Below are 26470 nucleotides of genomic sequence, written 5' to 3'. Positions count from 1 at the left end.
AACAAAATATACGAGTGTCTTTTCCCCCCTCCTATTCATTATCACTAAAAGCATTTCAGTATCTTATCTGTTGATAACAAGTGTCTACTCAACTTGTGAAATGATAGGAAATCTATGTTTTAAGTCATGGTTGTCAACCATCTGAGCTTCTGCTAGCGTTAGGAAAGTTTAACTCACAAACATTGCTTTAATAAATAAGCTCCATGAATTCTTCCATTCAGCATAAAATAATAATGTCAACAAAAGGATAAAACTTATATGTAATTAGTTAATAAATTCAATAAAGTCTTCTAGACATTACTGTTCATCCTTTTTTAAAAAAATATGTTTATAGATTTTAGAGAGAACAGAAGGGAGGGAGAGAAAAAAGGAGAGAAACATTGATGTGTGAAGGAATACTCGAATGTTTGCTTCCCATATGCGCCCTGACCAGGGAGCAAACCTACAACTTAGGTATGTTCCCTGGCCAGGAATCCAAACTCCAGCCTTTTGGTGTATGGGACGACTGTTCAACCAATTTAGCCACAGCAGCGAGGGGTCTGCTCATTTTTCTGTTAAAAATGAATTGTTTTTATTATATTATATTCCAAGCAATACACTGGACACAACAATTTTAAAAACTTAAGATTACATGGCTCAGGTTTTTTTTTTCTTTTTTTTTTCTTGTTTTTTTAGGGGAGAGCGCGAACGCAGTCCCCCACTACCACAAATTATGCAGTCGAGTTTCCCACATTTGGGGAAATCGCAGGGGTCAGCACATCCGGAGTGCAATGGATAAGCCTCGCCCTGGGAAAACCACCTTCGTGATCATGGTATCTCCCCTGCCAGGTAAGTATTACATGGCTCAGTTTTTAATTTGTTTTTTTAGATTTCACATACAAGTGAAATCATATGGTATTTGTCTTCTTTTGTCTGACTTATTTCAATTAGCATAATTGAAATTCTAGGACCTTCTAGGTCCAACCGTGCTGTCACAAATGGTAAGATTTTGTTCTTTTTTTATGGCCAAATAATATTCCATTGTATATTTGTACCACATCTTCTTTATTCAATCATCTCTTAAGGGACACTTAGATTGCTTATGTATCTTGGCTATTGTAAATACCTGGGGATTTTAGGTGCTTTATAAATATTTCTGAATGGCTGATATGACTAAAGGAACATAATGTATAACATACATATTAAAAAGAAAACAATGTCCATATTAGGTATAGATTTTTGATGGGATTATGAGTGTTTCTACTGTCTGTGTTATAGTTTTCTATCTCAAATTTTTTATTACTTTCATAATCAAGAAAAATCCAATAAGTGTGGCTTACAATTATTTATAAAACTGGTTCCTGATTATACCCTAAGAATCCTGAAACACCAATTCAAAAGAACTTATGCACCCCTATGTTCATAGCAGCGTTATTTACAATAGCTAAATGCTGGAAATGGCCTAAAGTGCCCATCAGTAAATGAGTGGATCCAAAAAATGGTACATTTACACAATGAAACACTATGCAGCAGAGAGAAAGAAGGAACTCCTACCTTTCGTGACACCGTGGGTGGAAGGGAAAGCATTATGCTAAGTGAAATAAGCCAGGGAGTGAAAGAAAAATGCCATATTATCTCACCTATAACAGGAACCTAATGAACAAAGCAAACAAACAAGCAAAATAGAACCAGAGGCATGGAAACAAGGAACAAACTGACAGTGACCAGAAGGAAGGGCAGAGGAGGGAAAAAGGAGAAAAGAAGTGCAAGGGCTTAATTAAAGAACAAGTATAAATGACCCGCGGATATGGGCAACAGGGTGGGGATTGAATGTGGGAGAAGGGGGTGGGGGACAGGAGAGAGCAGTGGGGATAATTGGGACAACTGTAACAGAATAACAATTAAAAATAAACTAATTCTTAACCTCTGACTACGGCCAAAATAAAATTAATTTACATAAGAAAGGTTTCTTCTAGAAAGAACAGTTCTTAGAAATGAAAGTCCAAATGTTGAATCAAAATTCCCTTAGGTATACACAAGAATGATATGTCTTTGTTACAAAGTATTAACTTACTAGTCTATATCCATACAAAGTGTTTTTAAATATTAATAACGTACATGATTGCTTACAAGAGTCGCTTAATCAGAGATATAGCTGAAGCTAATTTAAATCTGTGTACACATGTATGCATGCACACACAATCATAAACACACATATAGGTCTATTTATACACATAGGTTCATAGACTTAGAAGCAGCATATCTGTAGACTTTATTATTATGACAACTTTTTTAAAAAACTGTAATTAGATGTGCTTGGCATTTTAAACCAAGGGGAAAGGTATGGCATGTCAAATTATTCCAAACGTATAATGTTTTGCCATCAGGTCCTATATATTTATCAGTATATTTCAACTATACTTCAAGTGAGTACAATAAGAGTTTGACTACAGGGATCAATACAAAACAAAGAAGTAGAATTTAATAGAAATTGGTACAGGGAAAGTGGTAAGGGAAAGAAATAAGTTGAGGAATCCAAGCATTCATGAATTCACCACAACTAAAAATTCAGTGGGGTATCAATTGGCAGTAATAGAAAACCAATAGCCCTTAACCATAGAGCTTTTATACATACCAAAGGGCACTATCCATTTTCAATAGCATTGCTTTGAATTGTAAAAGCCAATGATTCCTAAGTATTTACTGTTATTTCTGGAGACTGAAAGGACCCCATGCCTGTCATCCCTGAGAAGACATTCTTTGTGAACTTAAGTATAGTTAATTTCTTCCTCTTTGTAAATATTTGGTACAGTACATAACATTTATTCTTCTATTTATTATGTTTCTGAAATAGTTTTCACACTATCTCCTCTAGTCAACAGAGGCTCCATAAGAACTTATTTAGCTCTAGATCCAGAGCACCTAGAACATGGCAGTTGCTAAATAAGTTTTGGTTGAAAGAAGCAGTAAGTGGGTATTGATTTTGATTTTGTAAGTTGTCCTGTATATTTTACGAAGCACAAATAATTAATTTTTTTACACTCTTGAGTATAAATGATTATAGCTGCCGTGCTTTGGTCCAGCATAAATGTTGACTCTAGCATGATAAATATCCAATACACAAACTGTAGTTTCCTTGTACCACACCCATGGCAGACACTAAATCAGTCATGGCATCTTTGCTGGAGAGTCAGGATGGGTCGTCACACTCCTCATCGCCGTGCTTGAGCAGCCACCGCAAGAGTTCTAACCAACTTCTTTTTCTGATCTTCTGAACACTCTCAGAAGAATCTCATTTGAAAACCCATTGTCTTTCAAGATTTACAAATACAACTAATGAAACATGATCTTTTACCTGTATATATCAAGAGTTCTCTAAAACCCATCACACCTCTTATGTGTTCTAGAATTATTTTTCATTGCTATATTAAATGAGGCCCTAGAGACACGTCCTATAGCCTATAATTAAATGTTTCTAATATTAGGCTATCATCAATAGTAACTATTTTTAAGCATCGGGCACAGGTTTTGACTTCTTATAATAATAGGGGACAGTGATGAGACATAAACTCTTGTGCATGTGGACTCGAATAGTCCTTTTGCCAGCAGGGCCCGACAGGGAGGAAGCTGCTGCCTTGTTTGCGTGCACCAAACCTTGCTGATTGATCCAGCAAGCAAGAAATATTTGCCTGTCTGTAGGTGTAGGATTATTCTCTTCCTGCTCTGCTGAAGCACTTGATCTGAAGGTCAGCTCAAAGAAAGTTTCGTTATTTAACTGAGGCAGTAAGGGAATGAACAAGAAAGGTACTGTGGCAGGGCATACTGAGAGGACAACTAAAATTACTACTCCTTCAAAAGATAGAATTTGTGAGTCTTGGTAGGAGATCTGCAACAGCTCTGGTAGTAGCAAAGTCCCAGACCAGTCTCTCAGGGCTTCCAACAAATACACAATTGCATCAGGAGTCAGAAAAATCCAGTTATCAACAACTGTCCACATGCCTGGCTGGTGCTGGGAACAGAACAGTGACTCTCAGAGAATCGTAATGGTAGAAGTTAGCTCCAGCTGGTTAAAGAAATAAAAAAAGAACCCGATATTCTTAAAAATTTTATTTCCTCATTAAGCCCATGTGGTCGCCAAGGCAAAATACAGCATGAAAAATTCTTTTATGATTTATTTCTTAATTCAAATAGGTGTTTTATATGGATTTTTTTAAACACCATTTCTTGTGGAAAAGTGTGGAATCAGCTACTCTTCAGCAAGAAGGGTGACTGCAGAGTTCTGGCGGAGGGCCGGCGGTAAGGAAGCTGGCGACTGGGGCGCTGGGACCCTGGCCACGGGAATGTCTGGCGGATTACGAGGCTGGGAGCGAATTAGGTCAAAACACTGTCTACTACTATCGGAGTCAGGAGTCAAGGCTGATGAATCCAGTTTTTTTTTTTAAATTAGTTTATCATGCTATATGCTAGGAATAACAGTAAAAAGTAAGAACAGCTCATTTTTATTAGGCTGGCTTTTTTATTTGTACCAGCCACTGTGTCGGGCACTTAATATATTTTATCTTAATTGACTTTCAAATCAAACTTAGGAGGTAAACATTATTATCTAAATTTTATGGATCAAAACACTGAGGCTTAGCCTTAGAGAGGCTAAGCAACACACATAGAGTCACACAGCTAATAACCCAAGGAGCCAGAATCAAACCCAAGAAGTTTAGAGTATATACACGTCCAGGAATAAAAAAACTGAAAAGTTACCATATTTTCTTTAAGGGTCTTAGAAGCCAGAGTGAATTCAAATTTATAGAGTGAACAGATAGAAACAAAATGTGACTGTCCTTTCTTTACTTCCAGAAGAAAGAAGAGCACTGTGGATATGCCAGAGGCTCCCCTTTCCCCCCAGGAAATGGGCCCAAGCCTGCTTTTTAATAGTTAAGGAATGTTGTGTTAAAGAAACAGTACAGGGTTCTTATTTAGGATCTCCTGGCTCAACTTTGGATGTCTCCATCCCTGGGAAGGTTTGAGACTATGTAAGAAAATGGCGCAGTGGCCTGTGGAGCCATATCTGTGCATTGTTATTCCAGTTGCGCCTGTCTGTGATATGGCAGCTGCGCAAAGTTCAAGCTAAACTAAGTGGTGATTCAAATCATGGAACAGAGCACAGCTAAGCATTTAACCTTTGTTACTGAACCACAGAGGTGACTAAATTATCACTATCCAAGGCCTTAAGGTCTTGGGAGGATTTTTTGGAATTTGTAATTCAAATCCTTACTGATTTTATTAGAAATCCTTTTTCGGAAAATGCAGGTAAGCTGAAACAATGTGACACCTAAGATGAACAGATAATGTAATAGATACCTTAAAAATTATTTAAGGAGAATATGAGGTTTTCTATTAAAAAAAGATATGCAAAATTCAAATATAGAGTTAAATAAATTAAACTTTTGGTTTGTGGGTAGAACTCCCATTTGTTATTTCAAAAGCAGATAGTATGAGGGAAACATCAGACAAAACCTAACTGATGGAATAGCCACAAAATAACTAGTAAACCTCAAAATGCCAAGGTCATCCAAAAAAGGAAAGTGTAAGAAACCATTACAGTATAAGGAGCCTAAAGAGACTTGAAGACTAAATGTAATATGGTCTTCATATTACATTTTGAATGGGATCCTAGGACAGAAAAGGGGCATTAGATAAAAACTAAGAAAATACAAATTAAGTATGGAGGCTGGGTAGTAATGTACTAATGTCAGTTTCTTAGTTTTGACTAATGCACCATGGTTATAAAAGATGTTAGCATTGGAGGGAAATGGATGAAGTATACAGGGGCACTCTGTAATACTCTTGCAACTCTCCTATAAGTCTGAATTTTTAAAAAATAAGTTTATTTTATAAACCAAATTTCATACACACAGAAAGACAAAGCAGAGAATGTACTTACATATGGCCACATATTAGCAGCCTATTCGTTAGCACTTAAACAGTGCCTGACATTTAGTGGACATTCAATAAATATATTTTTGAATGAATGACAAATGAATGAAGTAGATTTCTTTTCCTAGTTAAAAAGAAAAAAGTCCTTGACTATTTCTCATTATCTTAGTCTATACTCAGCCTCATTTTCAAAATCCCTCACAAGATAGCCAAATTCTCTTTTCTACAAATCATCAGCATACTACTTCTGTCCAAGTTAAAGAAGTCTACTCACTCTCCCAGGATTGTGCAGTCTTCATTCCTGGCTTAGCTTTGTTTTTCCTTTTCTCCCAGACTGAAATGCTCTTCCAACTCATTTCACATGTTCCAGGCCGAATTCAAGCTCCCCCAGCTCTAAATATTGTTCCTAAACATACCTGTCTTCTCCTGAAATCTTCCCTCTCTGAGATTCCTACTGTATATGTCTTCACTTTAACATGTGTATATAAAATTTATTAGTATGGTCAATGTAATGTTGTATGCATCAATTTCCCTTTTGACTTAAGTCATTTAGGAAAAATTTTTGGAGACGGGGGAGGTAGAAAAAAAATTACAAAAGGACACAGAAAAATTTGGGGAATGATCAACATGTTTCTCACCTTGATTATAGTGATGGTTTCATCAATGAAGGCATATGTCAATCTTACCAAATTGTATACCTTATGTATACAATTTGTCAATTTACTATATGTCAATTATAGAGTGATAAAGCTTTGAAATGTCTATATGGTTGAATATTTTGGTTTCTTACAGGGTATACAGTTGTCCTTATGGAAAATAATACAACAATTAATAAATAATAATATAAGAATAATCTTTGTGTTTCATATACTCACCATTACAAACCTACTTTTGCCCCACCTTGTACTGGTTTATTTATGGTTTTATATAATTTTTTTAAAGATTTTATTCATTTATTTTTTTAGAGAGAGGAAATGGGAGGGAGAAAGAGAGGAAGAGAAACATCAATGTATGGTTGCCTCTCACACACCCCCTACTGGGGACCTGACCTACAACCCAGGCATGTGCCCTGACTGAGGATCGAACCAGTGACCATTTGGTTTTCAAGCTGCTGCTCAATTCACTGAGCCACACCAGCCAGAGCCATAAAATAATTATTTTAAAATATGACTTGTATCATTTTCTGAGATTTAGGCCAAAAATAAAACTCAATAAATTCTAATTTTTGAAAATGTTGTATGAGCACTTAAGAAAAGGCATAAGTGCTTTCTAATGTGGAATAATTTGAGACATATATTTTATCTCATTGATTTGTTAAGGAATGATAAAGTTAAATACTATGGTATCTTGGCAACCTTGAAATTGATGGCATTTTCTTTTTTTTTGAATTAGCCCATCAGATCATGGTCGTGGACTTCTAATGTCAATTATATGCCATGGAGTCTCATCGTCATCTGGCTCTTCATCCTTCACAGCATCCTCAAGAAACTTGACACAAATCCGTCAACCACGTTCCAGTAACCACCCCCTCACCTCACACTCTTGGATCTGGAAACAGTGACATGACATGTAACTGAACTATATCAAATTACTTATGACTTGCAAAAAACTGACTATATCGTTGACTTTGTATTTTTCACTAACCAGCACCTGTGGCATCAATTTTAGCTGTGGGTAAGTGGTAGGTAAGAGGTCCCAGCTTCACAATGATGGGGGCGCAGGATCTAGCCGCAGTCCTCCCGTTCGGACTCAGTCTCTCCGACCTGCCCCCTGTCTAGGTCTGTTTCCCATTCAGTAGTTCTCACATTCTGCTCTACTATTGGTTTGTGTCCCTTTGCAATTTTTACTTTTTTAAACAATCTGTCCTGCCAGGGTGATGCTTAATTACACACTAAGTCAGCGCCACCTTCTTGCCCTGCTTCAGCAAACTCACCTAACAGACTCAGCCTAGTACAGTCATTAATCTTCTTTCTCTCATGTCCTGTATGATGTCATCCACCGAAACCATAAACAATGATATTTATAATTTTTGCATTCATATTGCCAAACAAAATTTCTACTTCTTCATTTTGATCTTTCTTTTATACCTTACATTTAACAAGATTATCCTGCCGTGCAGTATTGTGGAAAGAGCTTAATGATTAGAGGCTGAAGACACTCTGAGTCCTGGCTTTTTCACTGACCAGCTGTGTTATCTGGAATAACTAACTAAACTTCACAAGCTCCAGTTTCCTCACACTTCAGATGGCACTGTGAAAGTTAAATAAAATAGGACAGGGGAAATAATTTACAAACTATAAAAAGCTATACAAATACAAAATATCCAAAGAGACAAGGTACATTTATTCTCAATGCAGGTATAGTTTTTCAGAGCTTCTTAAAATTAAGTATTCCATTTTTGAGAATAGAAGCTACCAAACCTTTCAGAAAGCCTCATAGTAGTTTGTTAGATATAAAATTAGAGCAAAAATTGCCTTTTTTAATACTAGAGCTTTATGTAGAAGATGAAGCTGAGAAGATATAAAACACAGGCTCACTTCAATATTGAGAAGTAGATAAAATTGAGGTACTAATAAAAATATTTGAAGACTGTCATCCTTCTAAGAATAATGCCATGTTTAAGAGCCATGTGTTCAACATCTGCAAACCAAAAGCAAATGAAAAATTCTATTACCTTGTATGAGAAATGTGAATACTCAGCTGAAACTAAGACTATTGTGGGGGGTATAATTCAAAGTAATATCAGGGTGGAAATGATGAGTGAGGAGAAAAGGTAAAAATTATTACATAAACACAATTTATTTTGGAAAAGCATATGAGCACATGCAAGGCAGCAAAATCTAAATTTTCTCATAGGTAATTGAATAGCGGAGTCTGCAGAGGGTTTCAGATGAAAATTGGAAACCAAACTAAACCAAAGCAGTTTAATCTGTGAATTTTTTCCTGATCTCCCCAGGCCAACTTAGGTACTTTATTCTTTATGCTCCAATTGCCCCTCGCACTTATCTCCATTGTAACTATTACCACAATGTACTATTACCAACTGTATATTTGCTAGTTTTGCTTAAGCTGCCTTTTTTGAAAGGCAAAATCCATGTCCTTTTTACAGTGCTAAGCATGTCGCCTGCCACATCATAATCAACAAATTGTTGTGAAATAATAAAGAAAATGCATTTGAGCTAGTAATATGTATGAAGCTAAGTCTCAGATTCTTCTCAGGACATCAAATAAAGACCCACTCATTTTAAAATATTTAAAAGATGGTGCATGGCTTATGGAAACAGCCTCATTATTTTATTGAAACTTACCTGTTTTGTGCAGCTCTATTCTAGACAGTTTTAGGGTCCTACCATTCAGAGCAATAATCTGGACAAGGCCATTCACATGCTTGATATGAGTGAAAGCAAAGCCATATGGTCAGCCCCATACAGGTCAGATGGAACAGCCACAGGTGTGGTGGGTCAGAGACATGAGAGCTGTGCAAGACAACACGCGCCCACATGGCAGCACTGATACCAGTGACCTTGTTGATGATGCAGGTGGCCTATTTTGCAGCCAAAATATGTATCCTTATTCCTTCAGCAATTTTACAAATGTGTGATTTTCTTTAAATAATTAACAAGTTAATATTTTTGGACCACTCGGTAGATGACCATATTTCAATGACTATGAAAAATAACTCTTTCGAATGTTGTAAATTCCATAAGGGAGTATCAGTTCTGGGGGCTGTTAACAGATATCCCAGTAAAGAGTGGTTGAGGGGAGATGTGAGTCAAAGAACACAGGAATAAACAAAGTTAAGCTAAAATGCTTTCATTTAGAATATCCCAGAATCTCTAATATACAAAAGACAGTACATTACACAGTGTATCTTGTATTTATTTTATCCCAAAAACTTTTGAAAGAAATAGTGTGCAAGATTAGTATGATTTCATGGACCACACTCAAAAATACTGCCTTAGAGCAAAGTACTCATCCCTATTTGCCTCAGATCGCCTCCTACCCATCAGAAGCTGTGAGGATGAAACCAGGGATCTGTATTTTGAACCAGCTCCCACAGGGGATTTTTATGTGGTCAAATGGGAACAAGTCAGTGGACTTCCATTTGTGAATAACTATAGTTTAGCCAAATTTTTCATCAATAAAAAATTCTGTTCTCAAAAGTTAAATTTCCGTGGCTCATCTCTCACAGACCCCCAAATCTGGTCTCAGGTCTGTAAGCAGATGTACAAACCAGAAATTCAGTGTGAATTGTTGTTTTAGATTGACCGTTTTACAGGTTCAGGTTTCTTATACTGTTAGCAAGTCTTTTGAGTCTAGAATGTCAGTATGCATACCAATGGCAATGAAAACAGTATTTAGATGTTCAAAATGCAAATAAACACCTAAAGGCTCTTCCTCCCTGGAGTTCTTTTTCACACGCATTCATCCATAGAATCATGGAAGACTAGAATGGAAAAGAGTGGCAAGAGAGGTCAAGTCATTTACCTGCAGTCAAAGAGCTCATTAGTGGCAAAAGTGGGGCTTAGATTTGGAGCTGACTCTTACTCTGGTTCTCTTTCTTCTGCTCAAATCCATAAAGCATCTAGAAGTCTATTCTGAACACCTAAACCTCTTGCAGCTATGAATCTATTCCCTAGGCAGCCTTTTTGTCTTCAAATTAGGAATAATAACAAAGAAGGAAAAGGGAGGTTTTTGTTTTATTTGTTTTTTTAAATAGCTTTAAAGACAATTACCTGAGATGAAATAAAGACTTTAAGGCTTTGTCAGCTGATACGGGACATTCCAGTACCCACCCACAGCCCCAAGTCCAACGCTGCATCATCACAACCGTCATCTCTTACCTGGACTACAACAGCAATCCTAGCATCGGTCCCGTGTTCCCCCAAATCAGTTTCCACCCTACAGAAAAAGTGAACTTCCAAAAATGGAAAAATGATCCTGCCGTTTTCCTTCTTTCAACCCTCTAGTACTCCATATTACTGTTTGGGAGCATGACTCATAAAGCCTTTGCATAATCTCGTCCTTTCAATTCTATTTCTGGCCAATCTCCCTTTGAGGTTCAGGCATCAGCTATACTGACTTTTTTGTTTCTTAATTGTGTCATTCTTTTTTCCATCTTAAGATTTTACTATATGCTTTCCTTCTGTTTAAAACACTTCTTACATACCACCTACACTCAACCTCTTTCTTCAGCAAAATAAATCAACCTTTAGCCCTCAGGTTTGAAATCTATTCTAGGATGCCTTCTCCGGCCTTCATTGCTGGTCTGACTGCTCTATTACTCTGCATTTCAATTGGTGACTTATAATTCCTTTTCTAGGCGATGAGCACCACGAAGGCAGTTGCCTGACCAGTGAGTAAATCCTCAGCCTGCTTAATACACAGTGGTGATTCGAAAAATTCTTATGGACAGAAAGGACAAAAAGAAGAGGGAATGGGTGAAATGAAGGAAGGCAGAGGAGAGAAGAAGGGGAAAGAAAGCAGAGAAAAGGACAGAAGGAAGCGTGAAAACAAGTCATTATCTTCCTTAGCACAACACCCTGAACACAGTAGCCCCCTCACCCACAGGGCACCGTTCCAAGATCCCCAGTAGATGCCTGAAATGGCACATAGTACTGAATCCTACATATGCAGTCGACCCCTGACAAACATGGGTTTGAACTGCAAGGGTCTACTTATACATGGATCTTATAAACAGATGGCATAAATTTATGGTACTGACAAATATAGTAGAATACTATAAATGCATTTTCCCTTATGATTTTCTTAATAACATTTTCTTTTCTCTAGTTCACTTTATTGTAAGAATATAGTATATAATATATATAACACAAAATACGTGATAACCAACTGTTTATGTTACTGGTAAGGCGTTCAGTCAATAGTGGGCTATTAGTAGTCAAGTCTTTGGAGAGTTAAATGTTATGTGCATTTCAGCTGCACAGGGATAAGTACCCCTCTAACCTCTGTGTTGTTCAAGGGTGAATTGTACTATGTTTTCCCTATGCATGCATATACTTCATGGCTTGTCTTTGGCATATCTCAATGATCAGCATCACTACTCCTGTGCTTTGAGGCTACTACTGAATAAAATAAATGTGACTTGAACACAAGCACTGTGATACAGGGACAATCAATCTGATAGCCCACATGGCTACGAAGTGACTAATGGGCAAGTAGTGTATGTATCGCGGATACGCTGAACAAAGGGAGGATGCAAGTCGTGAGTGGGATGGTGCTGGACTCAGAGTGGGACATAATTTAAAACCTACGAACTGCTCATTTCTGGACTTTTCTACTAAATATCTTTGGTCTGCAGTTGACCATAGATAATTTAAACTGCAGAAAATGAAACTGCAAATACAGGGAGACTACTATACAATGAAGCCTCTTTTATCTGGTATGAGCAGGAAAGAGAGATTCTGATTCATACCGATTCATTTAATTAAGACATAGTTCAAGTTATAATAAGGAAAGGCAAATACAGATAAAAATAATACCTGTAATTTTAGTAAAATAAATTTAATTGTATAGAATATGATGCAAACCCTATATTATACAAATAACATAATAAAATGAAATATACCGCGTGCATTAAAATATTGAGCGACATGCCTATGGATGCAGCCATGCCTCCTGAAAATCCAGCATATTCCAAAATCCAGAGGCAGCACTGCAAGCCACTAAGTCATCACCGCTCAGTTAAAGCTTAAATTAAAGAAATAATACATAGATAAGTTACAAAGAAGCAACGGTCATTTTTTTTTTTTTTTTTGGCAGCAAAAATGCTCCATAGTTTTTATGGTAAACTGTTATTCCTACAGAGAAATCTGAAACCCCGTGTATGTCTACAAGCAGTATACAGGGTCTTAATTTGAAACTCTCATGCTACACATCTAAAATCACACACTGTAAAAGCACCTACAGCTCAGTTAATCTGTCTTGGGAGGAAAGCAAGCCAGCTGAACCCTGCTGGGATTTGTACCTGAAAGATATACGAAAATGTGTAGTTCCAGAAAGGTTCTTAAGGCACACCAGTTAAACAAAATAAGCTGAGAAGTGCATTATTTTTAGGAGGCCATTGGCTGAGCTAATAAAATTAAATGCCCCAATCATTGAGAAAATAAAAACATATATACATAAATTCTCATTATAGGTCTTAGTTATTTCTCTATAATTGAAATTTTCTTCTACTAGCTGTAGATATGTCAATTCTCAAAAGCACCAAAAAAAAAAAAAAAAAGACTTTTTATAATCTAAGTCAGAATCAATCATAGATTGTTATAGCTGGAAGCAATCTCAAAAATAATTTGGTGCAAATTATCATTTTATGGATTAGAGAAACTGAAGACAATAGCTACTACATGACCTGATCAAGGTCACACCATCAGGGATTGGCTCAGTGAGGACTGGAACCCCAAACCCTGATGTGGAAGCCAGATTTCTGAACACCAAATTAGTCTAGTGAGTACCCATATTTTTCTATTCAGTACTTTGTTGTTTTTTTCAAGGCAAATGCATCACATTCTATTTGAGCTTTTAGACATCTAAAACCCCCAGATGGTTTCATATCAACTTCCTCTAAAGCAAAACACCCGCATCCTGAATTTGCATAATAGGTTATTTTTACTCTAAATGAAGAATTTTTTTATATCCATGTTATATTTTATCTTAGTGCTTTCAGATCATTGTTCCTGTCTTTTGAGATAAATTTGGATTTTTGATCTGCGTTTGTGACATCAGCTAATCCTCCCAGATCTGAATCACCCATGAATCTGAAGAGTATGCCTTCTATGTCTTCCTCCAGGTCATAGGAAACCCACTGAGTAGGGAGGCTGAAGTGCAGCTAGCCAGTCTGCCCAGAAGTCTGATTCATGAACCAAGACCTACTTACTACATGAGGTGTCTCTGTGTAGGCAGTGTAGTCACCTAAAGATTCTTTTATTCAACCCAATTCATTTCTAGCTTGTTTTTAATTTTACAGTAAACACAATAGCATTGACTATATATAAAGCTTCTAGAAAAAGACTTTTGAAAACATCTTGTGTTTCTAGTATATTTTACAGTTAACAAAGTACTTTCACATACATTATTTTATCTGCAATTTAGTGAAAGTAAATGAATGAAGAAATATTATTTCTGTTTTATAGATCAGGAAATTAAGTTTCAGACAGGTAACTGTCAAATACATGGCTGACGTGAGTTTCAGGGTACTATATTACAAAATCTCAAGTGCATGATATATCTGATTTTCTGAACACCATGAAAGCCCAACAAGAGGGAGATATCTTTTAGAAGACTTCCACGTGTTTTCTCAGGATAAACTCTCACAGATCCTGTTTCCAATATTTGCCATTAACATACACACATACCCAGACCAATTTGGTTATTTTCTATTTTGAATACCTCAGATAGCCCATCCATTCTATCATTTGTTCCAATAAGTATGAGTTTATGATCAAGAAAAGATCCTAGTTGTCAAGCCAAAAACCAGCAACAGGGTTTATTGTCCCCCCAGTACTCCTGTTATTTAAATGACACATATATGCACTTAACTTCTTGATATCTCACAAGTTCCAGGCAGAAAATGTTAAGCAAAATTCTATGGCCTGCAGCCAATTCCCAATTTTTCCTGCTTCCTAAAGTCTTGCTAATAATCAACTTTTGTACCTACTATTGCATACTTGCTTCCCACACTCAGGATAGCTATTAAGTTTATAGTAAGATGCCATATTGAATAGTCAATTCCACAAACCTGTAAAGACCTCATACATATCTTATAAGCCAGATATTGCATTTTAAAGAGTTTACTCTGTTTTCTGATCTGCTGAGTATTATGAGGGACACATTTAATGCATCACAGTTATATAGCATTTAAGAATTTACTAAACACTTTTGTATGTATCATTGTGATAGTAATACTAGTTATCAATATGTGAAACAAATAGTGCAGATATCATGAATTCTATTTTATAGATGAAAAAATTGAGACCCGGCAAATTAAATGACCTGTCCAAGTTCACAGAACTAGCCAGCAGCCAAGATAGGCCTTAAACTGAAATCTCCTCATTCAAGTTTAGTGGAGAACCTCGAAAGCAATTCAAAGATGCGACTTTAAAAAATGAAAGATTGGATACCAACTTTAGCCATCTATATTCAAATGCTACATTAAAGAGTTAAGGAAGAAAGATATAAACATCCCACTTGATCTCAACGAAATGATGAGTGAGGTCTTTTAGAGCTGTCATGTCAACCTTTTAAATCTTTTAACCCCCCAAGTCAGAGTTCAAACCAGTAAACACTTTAAACTCTTCTTTCCATGCATTGGAAAGAGCTTCTATTCTGTTGCAGATTAAAATGAGAAAAGGATGAAATGCAGATGGATTAAGTTATTCTAGTCAAAGGAAATAAATAAATGCCATTAAAAAGAGAAAAGAATCTATATCCTCTTTAATCCAGCGGGTGATCCTGATGTCAGGGAAAGGTGTGAATCATAAGGTCACAAGCACCGCAATAAGGAGGCGGCTGCGGTTCATCTGACACATATCATGGTGCCAAGGCTGTAAAACTTAGTGGAGGAATGAAGGAAAATAAAGTGCGTTATGACTCAATAATATCTTGACAGGAAATGGAGGGTTCAGCAGCCTCCTGCACAGAAAAATCATGCCCCATATGATGTGTGCTGCACCTTCTCTGAGGAGAAATCACAGCCAAGCTAAATGTAGAACAGGGAAGAACAAAAAGCCAGGAATCTGAAACTCACAAAAGCAGATCATTCACAAGATGTTCTAAAGCAGTGGTTCTCCAAGAGTGGTCGCAGGACCGGCAACATCAATGTCACATGGGAAGTTGTTTAGAAATACAAATTATCAGGTCCAACCCAGGCCTACTAACTCAGAAACTTTGGGGGTGGATCCCGGCAATCTGTGTTTTCACAAACCTTCCAAAGGATCCCGACTCTTAGCCCAGTGAAGAAGATGGCAGACCAGTTACCACACTTACCCACATCGCTTGCTGTTGGCAGTGCTTTCAGCTGAAGAATGTGAGCATTAAAGGATGAGTGGAGTGTTTCTGTCTGCTATGAGCCTGGGAAATGATACAGTTCTGACACATCCCCACCACCCTCTATGGATGCTATAAATAACAGCCCATTTGGCATTATTCTCTTAAAGCTTGATAAGTGCAACGGGACAGGTATGAGATAATCATTGAATCATGGTCAGCATACAGTTAATTAAGCACAATTTATTCCTTCTCAATCATTTAGCTCTTGGAGCAGAGGTTACTGCACTGTTGCATACACATGGGAGGGCGGGCCTATTGAAAGTTTCCTGAGTCCCATCCTAGAGTTTCTAACTCAGTAGGTTACGGGTAAGGCTCGATATTTTTCATTTTGAACAATTTATCAGATAAAGTTGATATTTCTGGTCCAAAGACCATACCTTAAGAATGCTTGCACTAAAGAATATTTTTTAAGTCAGTGTTTTAGGTACACTGGCTCAGTAGCATGCTGGCAAAAGTTTAACAACCGGCTCTCCAGGACAGGAAGAAAAAAAACAAAAACAATTATTTGTAGAATTTGTCAATATCCTAGGATAGATACTTTAACCATGGCCCATATTAAGCTACTAGCATGATGTCACTGAGCTCAGAGTTAAGAAGAGGTGTGCACAGCTCTCTCCCACGCACCTCTGTGGCCCTCCCACATTCCCAGGGCCTTGATGTGAGTGACACTGTCACACCACGCTGCTTACGTTCCACAGATCCCCAAGGAAGAAACTCGCTGGGTCAAACATGTACTGCATGTTAATTTGGCTTCATTCTTTTTTTTAGTTTATTTTTATTTTTGACACTATTACGGATGTCCCCATCCCCCCACCTTTGCCCACCTCCACGCAGCCCCCTCCTCCCCTTCCCTCTGAACATCGCCACACTGTTGTCTGTGTCTATGGGTTATGCATATATGTTCTTTGGCTAATCTCTTCACTTGCTTTCATCCAGTTCCACTCCCCCCACCCCTCTGACAGTTGTCAGTCTGTTCCATATATCTATGCTTCTGTTTGCATTTTGCTTGTCAGTTTATTTGATTCATTACATTCCACGTATATGTGAGATCATATGATATTTGTCTTTCTCTGACTGGCTTATTTCACTTAGATCCATCCATGCTGTGGGGAAAGGTAAGATTTCCTTCTTTTTTATGGACAGGTGGTTTTCCATTGTGTAAATGCACCACATCTTTTTATCCACACATCTATTGATGAGCACTTGGGCTGTCTGCAGATCTTGGCTACTGTAAATAATGCTGCTATGAACATAGTGGCACCCATATTTTTCAAATTGGTGTTTCAGGATCTTTAGGATATAGTTGGTGAAGTGAGATCTCTGGGTCAAAAGGCAGTTCCATTTTTAATTTTTTGAGGAAACTACATATTCACCAATGATACATCTGATAAGGGGTTAATTTCCAAGATATATAAGGAACTTACACAACTCAACAACAGGAAGACAAACAATCCAATTAAAAAATGGGCAAAGGACCTAAACAGACACTTCTCCAAAATGAACATGCAGATGGCCAATAGACACATGAAAAACTGCTCAATGTCACGAATCATCAGAGAAATGCAAATTAAAGCCACAATGAGGTATCACCTCACACCTGCCAGAATGACTCCTATCGATAAATCAACAAACAAATGCTGGTAAGGATGTGGAGAAAAGGGAACCCCTCCTACACTGTTGGTGGGAATGCAGACTGGTGCAGCCACTGTGGAAACCCTGCTTCATTCTTTAGTGAATCAGACTTTAGGAGGAGAGTGATATAAAAATCCACTTCTCACAACAAAAGGTATAGTAAATTTCCCCAAATGGTGAGACATCTTCGTAAGTATCCAGCACTCAGAACTTGATTTGGGAATGGCCTTGGCAGCAGACTGCCCACTAGGAAATGGGGATAGTATAAAAGTAAATGGAAAAATATAAAAGCTATATTGCTAGGCAAGTACTGCCGTGGGATTTCTAAAGTAAAATAGAGGTGATTCCTTCTAAGAAAGAGTTCAAATATCAAATATGGTAAAACCATATGCAGCACAAAGCAAATAATCCAGTTTCTTTTAAAATATGGAATAAATGCTCCTAGAGTGAATCACTTAGAAACCTTAAATAAAATTCAGTATGAAAAGAATAAAGGAAAATAACCATGATCTGCTTTCCATTTCTTGTGAACCTCTGCCAGATGTTCTGGAAAAAATTATTTGTTGACTGTAAAATCATGGCGCCACCCCCTACCTCCACCCCGCCGGCCATCCTAGAAGCCTTTTTATGCAATTTATCCTTTCCCCATTGATTGCTCCTCCAAGTTGGTCAGTGATCCCGGTCAGAATCTTGACTCACACACTGGCTAATCCGCCCTCAAATAATCAAAATGTGACCGTAAAAATGACGTCCTCCCAAGGTATTTCTTGATTTTGAAGGTATAGAACATTTCTCAGATCAACATGCAGAGGAAACATGAATCAGCAAATTAGGTGCCTGTAAAAAGAGTCCCTTTCTTCAAATCTACTCATCAACAGATTCTACTGACCATAAGTCCCAGTCAAAATTATTGTTCACTATGTAACAACTGGAAATTTTACCATTATGAATAAAGATCAAAGTCCTTTGGCTAGGGCAACAATGATGCCTAACTTGAACAATGTTCTTTTTTCTATGTACTAATGAAAGTAATTATTTTTGACCTACATTTTCATTTAGTACTAAGGAACAAAGATAGCTGGTCCATGTATCACTTGCCAACCCCAGGCTTCCCGAGCCTACATCCACCCATTTCACCAAGTTGCAGTTAGCAAGGAATGCCCCTCCCCATGTGAAGAGCTTAGCCTATGTGGAGTTTACTTGGAGTCATTCAACACAGCTCTATAATTCCACACTTGAAAATTATTGTTCTTGGACAGCAGCCAGAACAAAATTAAAGTATTTCCTATTCTATTTTGCCAACTGCAAGAACACATTCATTTAAAGCTTGATGACAATGAGTTGATTCAATTGCCATTCAAGAAGCAGCATTTTTATAAAATGTGTTCCCTGTCAGCAGTCCACACTGAGCTTTCATTTTCTCTGCCCTCTCCTTTCTCTTTCCCAAACATGTAGAAAAAGCTACACCCTGAGAACTTACCTCTTTTGGAGGCCCCACTGGGGAGGAATAGTCACTGGATTCCGATATACATACCATTACCTAACATGTACGTCCCATCGTGTTCCTGAGGACAGACAGCAAAATCTATAAACCTCCCTCACTCTGTTTCCATGTGTCTATGATTCTGTGTACAGCTCTTTCTTACTCACATCTTTTAAATCCACATGATTCATTATTTTCCTTACTCCAAACCCTAATGACAGTACAACTTTAACTCTGAAGGGTCTTCATTATTCTCCTTTTTTATTCAGTGCATCAAAAAAGGCAAAATAATATGTTTTTTAAAAAAATGGGACTATACCCTAAGAATCCTGAAACACCAATTCAAAAGAACTTATGCACCCCAATGTTCATGGCAGCATTATTTACAATAGCCCAGTGTTGGAAACAGCTTAAGTGTCCATCAGTAAATGAGTGGATCAAAAAACTGGTACATTTACACAATGGAATAGTATGCAGCAGAAAGAAAGAAGGAACTCCTACCTGTCTTGACACCATGGATGGAACTGGAGAGCATTATACTAAGTGAAATAAGCCAGGAAGTAAAAGAGAAATACCATATGATCTCACCTATAACAGGAACTTAACGAACAAAACAAATGAATAGGCAGAATAGAACCAGAGGCATGGAACCAAGGAACGAACTGACAGTGACTTGGGGGAGTGGGAGAGGGATATCGGGGGAAAGAAGAGGAAGGGTCTAGTCAAGGAACATGTATAAAGGAGCCATGGTCATGGGCAGCAGGGAGGGGACTGACTGGGAGCGGAGGCAGGGGAAAGTAATGGAGGAAACATTGGGACAACTGTAATTGAACAACAATTAAAATAACTTTTTAAAAAGAAACTACAGAGTAAATGAGACTTAAGTGGTTGATGTGTATGTAGACATTCTAGGATAAAACTCAAAAGTTACAAAGTCTTTTATGATACATGACTTAAAAAAATACAAAGCAGGCCAAGACCCATGGACCAAACAGAGGAAGTAAAGCCACTAATCACTTACAGAGCACCCAGCACAGTGAGTTTTGTTAGGTGATTCATGTATAAGCAATTTTGCTTTAATATTTATGTGTTTAGAACCTACAACTTGGAATAAATGATATATATATATATATTAATCCTATTGGTATTGTCATTATTTTTTTGTCTTCTAAAAGCTAATTATTTAAGGAAACTACTAATCCTTGGATGGTAAAAAGATTTCAGTGTGCATGACAATACTCAAAAATACATAGTAAATGACTAGAGATCTACGTAGAGGCAGATGTTGGGGGCAAAAAAGCCTTCACCGATTACAGATACTTATCATAGGTTTGGTAAGCACATCTGTTATGCATTTTCTCCTCTCCTGCCTGATCTTAGTAGTATACTCAAATGTTCCCTAGAAGAGAAACTGTATACATAAGTATATGCATGCGTATGCTGACATGTTTTACACTGCTGTATCATCAATACTTGATGCATACAACCTACTTTGCAAATCTTAGTTAAATTGAATTGATTCATGTAGAAGCACCAAAAGGCAGCTGAATAAGCACTGGACAGAATGCAAGAGTCCTGTGTTCTGGTACCAGATGGTAAAAGCAAGTGTCTGCAACTTCACACAAATCATTAACTATCCCAGGCAGGTGTTTGTAAAAGGTTGGATGGGATGATTTCCGAGTCTTTTTGCAGCCCCCAAACCTATCATTTCATTGTCCCTTCCTTTTTATTTGGAGGAGACATTTGTGACCTATGTTATCAATACATGTCAATACACTCATACTTAAATAAATAAGATCAAGGGTAAACGCTGAAAAGTTTTGATGTTTAAAGTAATTGGAAATTGTGAAAGTATCAAATAGAAAGGACTGTGATAATCCCACAAGGCCACAAACAGTTTTAAAGAGTTTGAACCTTAGTTTGCTTTTGTGAGCTAAGCCTCTCAAATCAGATTCCCTTCATTCTGTGACATGTCAGTGATGACTACTGATCACCTGCTTGCTGATATTTAAGGTATAGGTTTAAGGTAGAAATAGGGCAGCTGTCAGAGATCAGACTAAAGAGAGAAGATCATAACACAGAAGACAAAAACAAAACAAGGTAAAAATTCTAGTTCTCATATGACAGCGATGAGAGTATTTTACAAAGAAATCACGAAAATTTACTGAATTACCTAGCATACAACCCAGTGAAATGCAACAGAATAAAACTGTTACCAAAGCACAAGTACACAAATACCTCATAATAATATTTTGTATCCACTCTATCTAGACTAAAATACAAAATAATACTTAATATCCCATAAAAAGTATACACGGGCAGCTGTGCATGATTTTTAAACAAGAAGTGTGAAATGTCAAAGTACTTAGGGTGAATCTTCAGATGCCAATTTTCTAATTTCCTCAAGTCTCAGAAAAGAACATTCAGGGAAGCACTAACTGGAAAAGCAAAATGGAGAATATGTACAGAAAAAGAGAACAAATTATAACAAGAAGATGCCTTCCACATATAAATAAACACAAAGGTATGCACGTCTGTCTTAAAATGTTATATACTATACTCTCTAGTGAAGATTTCCTGTACTTTTAGAGAGTTCAGCTCCAACAATGAACCTAGAGACTCCCTATTCATAACTATGAAATTTAGATGTCTGAAGTATCTAATTTTTGGTGCTAGGTGTTTACTTATTAATTAAGAAATTCTAGCAATGAGAATCCTTCAAGTCATTTGAATTAGAAAAATGTTATGTTGCTTTAAAAACTATCCCATATAGGTCAAGTGCTGACAACATGGGAAGCCAAAGCTGAAGAATTGCTTGGGGGTGGGTGGAGGTGGAGGAGAGTATAAAGGAGATAAATGGTAATAGGAAAAAAATGCAATAAAAAAAACTATTTAAAAAAGAAATGTAACTTTGGCTGGTGTGGCTCAGTGGATTGAGTGCTGGCCTGCGAACCAGAAGGTCACCGGTTTGATTCCCAGTCAGAGCATATGCCTGGGTGGAGGGCCAAATCCCCAGTAGGGAGGTGCTCAAGAGGCAACTATACACTGTTTCCTTCTCTTTTCCCCCTCCCTTCCTTTCTCTAAAAATGAATGAATAAAATCTTTAAAAAATAAAAATAAAAAATCAAAAAATAAATATATTCTCACTACATTCCTCCTGAACTGGAAGAACCTTTCATTGCCCAACAAAGAGTAAATGAGTAAATGATACCAGAGCAAAGTGAACCAACTGAATAAGATGGAATATTTTTCAACTGGTATTTCCTTCTATTTATTTGCTATTATAGACAATGTCAAGCCAACTCTGGCTTTCCCTAAAGGATTTAGGTTTTAAGTTGCCTCATCCAGGAAGCCATCTTTCATACACACACACCAGTCTGTATTGAGAGCTCTCCCTTGGTACTATCTTGATACTCTTTGCAAATCTCTATCATATCACCTATATTTTATTTGCTCTATATTCCCAGCACATGTAAAAACATACAGAGAAACAAATCAAGATAAAACATAATCAAGTTTGAATGAATGAAGTTTTGAATGTAGTGTGCAAAAATCTTTACACAATAGCAGTATCCTACTTTCATTGAAAGCATAAATTGGAAATTCTAATTTCTCTTCTTTTAATGTAGAATTGTCTAAGGTCCCCATATCAAATTAATAGTTATGGCTGTTATTTTTTCATTAAGATTAAAATGTATTTTCATTTTAACACATTGGTTTTCTCTCTCTCTCTCTCTCTTTTATTTTTTAACTCACATTAGTCATTTGATTTTCACAAAGCATGAAATTAAGACTCACACAAAGAGAAGCCTGGTTTGATTCATGACTAGCTATAGGAACCATATAATAAATCAATTTCTTCCTTATCTGTAAAATGAGATAGTTGTAATAACTGACCCAAGAGAAAGGTTTCCTCCTAGCTCTATAATTCTATATTCCTGTACAGTTAGTTACCTTATAGTATAACATCTATTCAAAAAAATTACATTAATTTGAACAACAGTAATTCAGAATGGGTCAGAATGAGATAATTGAACCATTAGGTTTTGTTTGTTGTTTCCTCTCTTAAAGGAAAACAGGCTAAATAAATTAACCACATAATAGAAAAGAATGAGGGCACCTCTACTCTGCTAAGAATGCAAACTGGTCTTTAAATGCTTTAGAAGTATCTATTTACTTACAAACAACGTAATTGTGATATGTGTAGGACTCATGCTGTTCAGACAAGTATTTTGATGGGCTAATTAAAGATCATCCTTATCTATTAATTGAATTTCCACTAGGCAGTGTCTCAGTAGTTGTATTCATTAATAGTTGTAGTTAATATATATTCTTAAAGGGATTAAAGCTAAAGCAAGTACTCTCTAATTTAATTAATTTTTCTTCCAATTCATTTAAATTAGGGATGTTTAACTATGTTTATGTTTTAAAAACTTATTTTGAAAAAGTAGCTGCATTAATAAATTACAAGGAATTTTAAAAGACTATCCATTAGATCCAAATTTCAGGATTACAATAAGATATGCAATCCTTATTTCCTTATTTCTCAACAAAATGGGCACTTGTCATAATTTAATTCTGTCAACACAAATCCATTGATAGTAGTACTATTGTGTTGAGTTAAACCATTCCCTATGTAAAGAGTGATTAAAGAATATCAAATCAATAATCATGTATTGAGGGCTAATATCTGCTAAGTCCTGTGATAATATAATGTATGATGAATACATAGATCATTATTTTTTGGACTTTACAATTAAGCACTTTCACAAGCACGCATAAGATAAAGTTCAATTATTAAATTGCCATAAGAGATAAATGAAAAAAAATGTTAGGAAAAGTTAGGAAAATTTATACCTCTCTGCCAGAAAAGAAGAAGGGAAGCCACTTCTTATTGTCATATGGCAACCTATTCTACAGAGTTTCCCATGTGCTACTTTCTTAATCTAAACATCAACCTTTCAAATATATTAGTGTTGAAATGAAGAACAGATGTAAGATACAATTAGAGGGAAAGTATGACAATAAAAAGGAAAACCTGAAATAGCTTGCTAACAATAGGATGCAGAAATAAAAAAATAGGCATAAATAATAGGGGAAGAACAGAAGTTTAACTGAGGATGACCCATATTGAGAAATAGCAGAGAACAGAATCACATGATGAATAAATGCCATTCATTGTCCAGGAGAAAAACATAGATGGGGAAAATTTGTTCAAATCTATATTGTGGAGGGTGGTTCCGTAACTGTGAAGCAAGTATAGGAGAACTTACTTGGCTTTGCTCATGAGGGCCTATGAGTGAACAAATGATATATGACTGTAGGATGTGTAATCAATAGGAAGTGAATTCAAAAGGTGTGATCTAACTGCAAGATCTAATTAGCAATTGGAAATAAAGTAGGATCATTGCGGTGTTTTGGTTTTTAGAGATTTTATATTATGTCTAAGGGCATCAGAAATTTGGGGGATTGCTTTTTAGGGATGATTTTTTCGAAGCCTAGCAGAGGAGGAAAAAAATAAAAAAGATGATTCCTCTACCAAAAAGGTGATAAAAACATTGAGGTTAAAAGCCAGACACAATTTAAGCAGCCTGCCCTAAGAAATTTTGATTTGGCTGATGCAGAACAACAGGAGGGGCTTGGCTAGGGTGAAGGAGTGAGCTGAGTCTCCATTCACTGCTTTTTGGTGGCAGTCAGTGCTATGATCAAAGCAAGATCTCATGAAAGAGAAGCTAGTAAAATCCAAAGCCCAGAGTCCCTTAATGGCCCAGTCGTTTTCTCCCAGACTGAACAAATAGGAGTTTCCTATGTGGGAACTATATAACTCAGACAGAAATAGAGGTCCGGAAATCATAGTCTTGTGTAGTAGATGAGATAACATTATATAACTGTAAATGGACAGTGAAACCAAAATCAAGGAATATGCTCCCCCTTGGAAAAAGTGGAGAGTTCAACAACTGACATACTCTCTTTATAAATGAAAGAAAAAAAATTTAAGAAGCTCAGAGTTGTTACAGGGCTCAAGACACAAGATGATCAGTAGTTCTTAGGATTCAAACCTAAATCCCTTTCTTTCTGAAGTCAGTGTTCCTTCCACTAACTGCATACTCCTTTATGGAGCTGGTGGATTTTGAGATGGATCATTGTAAGCATCTCTGCAAATTAAAGCATAGAATCCGGAGCAAAAATTGGGACAGAAATTGTGAGCTAATGTTATAAACATAACATTTGTTTTTTAGGAGGACACTGTACTTTGTGACTCATCTTTCAAAGACATGATGAGGTTAGTCCATGAAAATGGATTTCTTCACAAGGAGAGACCTCATAGGGAAGAGCATACTTCTAAGGATGTAGGAAAAAAGATATGACTAAAAGAAGACAGAAAGAGGCCAATAAAGAAGACAGAGGAAGTGCTTTCATAGTGGGGAAGAACATCTTAATTAGGCTGTATCACAGAAAACAAAGAGGAGGAGAATGTAGGCATGTTTTTAAAATGCATAACTTCATAGTAAGCAAATTACTTACTAATAGGGAAGGATACGACCCTTTTACTTCCCTTTGTTCCAACCAGCCAGGTCTCCAGGCAATTTTCTCTTTTATACCATTCTCATTACATGGATCACTTCAGGAATGTTGATTTGGTAGGGAAGGAACTCAGTATTTATTAGAATTTTGATCTAGAAAGAGAACATGAAACATTCTGTTTTCCCTAGTGGAGGTTAAAGGTCAAGAGAACAGCTTGTTTATTTGTTTGACAAATGATGGGTAACAAATAGGACATTGATATTGGAGAATAATAATATCTAATTTACAGCTACAGACCTGTAGATGTGGAGAGCCCTACTTTGTCACTGTCAGAAAATACCTAGCTTGTACAGCCAGCTAGTAGTATTTCCAGCTGCCATTGGTTTGAATTAAGGCATAAGTTCTTCAAATTAGATTAGATTTCTTCAAAGTAAGAATGTATTGTGTACTCTTGAGTTTCATTGCTTAAAGAAAATTAAGTCTCTTTCCTAAGCTTAGTTCCAATCACTACTCTTGTTCTTTTTGAGTTTATGGTTCTTCCATATAATATTTATTAGGTAATTCAATTACATGGTACAGCTCTGTTCCCTGGTTTTTCTTAGCGTACCCGAGTAGAGGTATCATATCGTTTACTTGCTGCTGTTCAACACTATTCATTTCTTTGGAAGCTGACTAGCTTATTGATTGATGAAGGCTTGTAAAATTAATGACTAGAAAGCCACTTAGCCTCATAGCATTCAGTGAAATCCCCAGAGTTCCCTGAATTTTGTTTGCAAATTATTGTCTTTATGTCACTTGCTTTTACATATGCACAATGGTTTCTTGCTTAAACCATGGAAATTTGTTTCATAA

The 26470-nt window shown here is 36.7% G+C and overlaps 1 protein-coding gene and 1 non-coding gene across 3 annotated transcripts in view; both read right to left on the bottom strand.

Moving 5' to 3' along the window:
- Positions 1 to 26470, bottom strand: part of CTNNA3 (catenin alpha 3) — a 1483556-nt gene that overhangs the window by 740938 nt on the left and 716148 nt on the right. The gene's annotated exons all lie outside the window — the stretch shown is intronic.
- LOC129070077 (U1 spliceosomal RNA) lies at positions 673 to 836 on the bottom strand. The gene has a single exon (XR_008529089.1). It is a non-coding gene; the product is annotated as a U1 spliceosomal RNA (small nuclear RNA).

This window comes from Pteronotus mesoamericanus, unplaced genomic scaffold, assembly GCF_021234165.1.
Source record: "Pteronotus mesoamericanus isolate MK-2021 breed Mesoamerican mustached bat unplaced genomic scaffold, CSHL_Meso_final contig_24, whole genome shotgun sequence".
Taxonomy (NCBI): Eukaryota; Metazoa; Chordata; class Mammalia; order Chiroptera; family Mormoopidae; genus Pteronotus; species Pteronotus mesoamericanus.
Note: the sequence above shows the minus strand (reverse complement) of the source record. Positions and strands in the feature narration are given on the sequence as shown.